The sequence below is a fragment of the Ceratotherium simum genome, chromosome 2 (genome assembly GCF_057802395.1).
Source record: "Ceratotherium simum simum isolate JZ-2026a chromosome 2, ASM5780239v1, whole genome shotgun sequence".
In the NCBI taxonomy this organism is placed as follows: domain Eukaryota; kingdom Metazoa; phylum Chordata; class Mammalia; order Perissodactyla; family Rhinocerotidae; genus Ceratotherium; species Ceratotherium simum.
The window spans coordinates 27,475,225-27,476,909 of record NC_141901.1 but is presented as its reverse complement, the minus strand read 5'-3'; the positions used below and the strand labels follow the sequence as shown (position 1 = coordinate 27,476,909).

Sequence of the window (1,685 nt, the reverse complement as noted above, 5' to 3'; positions counted from 1 at the left end):
CCAGAAATCCTTGACATAAAAATCATGAAATGTCACACCAGGGCAGTTTTCTTTTGAGTTAAGCATTGCTTTCTCACTGGATCTGCTTTAAAAATGCTATTACTCCTGGAAAATGCAATGAATGCCTTAAGAAAAAGAAAATGCGAAGGAAGATCTATTCCATGTCTTTTCTGTTCTAAGGACTTTGTACATGTTATTTAGGATAGGACAATCTTGTAGAGGATAATGTTTTCTCCATTTTATACAGGAGGATGTTTAGGTGAAGAAAGATTTGCTAACTTGCCTGAGATTGCCCAGCCCATAAGTGATAGAGGCAACATTCAAACCTAGTTCTCAAGATATTGTACTTTTAGTGTTACAGCTCTTTTAGAATTTGTCTAGCAGGTTTTCCGGTCTTCACTGGAAGACCACCCCCCACCAAAAAAAATAGACTTTTTCTCATTATTCAGCTGAAGCTCCCAAGGGTGTTCCAAGTACTTGATCACACGGAAAATGTGAGGAAGAGAGTCCAGCAAAAAGGCAATAAAAAGACAAGTTTTGCCTACAGCAGTTTTGCAGATGCTGCCAAGCTCCTTGATGTGATTATTCCTAAGAAGGTAACAACCTCAGTGAAGAACTTCAGAGGAACATTTGTGATACAGCATGATAGTTTACGCTCAAGTCTCAAAGCTTATAGAAACTTACAGTTAAGAATTACATTTGCTTCATTCTTTGTAAATTTTCCTTATGACAGCAAAATAGACTACCTCAAAATGTGCCTTCCATCTTTCCAGGATGAAAAATTGTTGCAGTCTCTATACATTCACACATTTGTTCAACATTTATTGTGTACATGCCCTTTTCCAGGCACTGTACTAGCAGCCATGAACTATTCAAAGACGAATTACATATGAACCCAATCCTCAAGGACAGAGGGAATAATAAATTTATCAGAAAATGTTTCTGCTGGAGACATGCATACATAATTACAATTCTACATATAAAAAGAATAGCCAGCATAAGAAAATAATGCACTGAATGCCATGTAGTTCAGAGAATGGGGGGATTATTATTTAGTTATAATGATCAGAGATGGCTTCATGGAGGAGGTGGCATTTTATCATGGACTTGAAATAATAGATAAAAGTCATACACATAATGATGGAGTACAGTGAAACACTCTAGGAAATTTTATGAGTAAAGCCCCAGAATTTTATTTCATGGAGTAATTCTCTAAAAAATTTTATTTCCTGAAGTAATTAATCTTTCTATTCTCTGCTTGGATTCTTTCTAAGGTCTAGTATCAAGGACCATTAGTCCTAACTCAAGAATGCCCTCTTAACAGGTTTCTTTCTTCCTGTTGAAGAAACCTTAAAAAATAGGTCCATATTTTGGATTAAATGGATAAAGATACCAGGTGTCAACACACAGACACAAACAAACAAGAAGTAGACACATAAACGCTGCATTCAATGAATGCAGGACACCTGTAACTCACAACTAGAATACATGAAAATGAGAAATGGATGAATAAGTAGTAATAAATTTGAAACTCAATTGAACAGAGACAGTGGTACCAATGAGAGGCAAGCCACCTCACTCAACAGAAACCCAGAAAAGCTCAGAATGTAGACAACAAATAAAATGAGCTAGAATAAGGTGTGAAGTATAAATCAGGGAGATTGGTTGAAATTTTGTTTCTATGC

At 36.0% G+C, this 1,685-nt stretch overlaps 1 non-coding gene across 1 annotated transcript; it reads left to right on the top strand.

The window, feature by feature from the left end:
* Positions 1-350: 350 nt before the first annotated feature.
* On the top strand, positions 351-412 carry LOC147917782 (U7 small nuclear RNA). The gene has a single exon (XR_015549359.1). It is a non-coding gene; the product is annotated as a U7 small nuclear RNA (small nuclear RNA).
* The last annotated feature ends 1,273 nt before the right edge of the window (positions 413-1,685 follow it).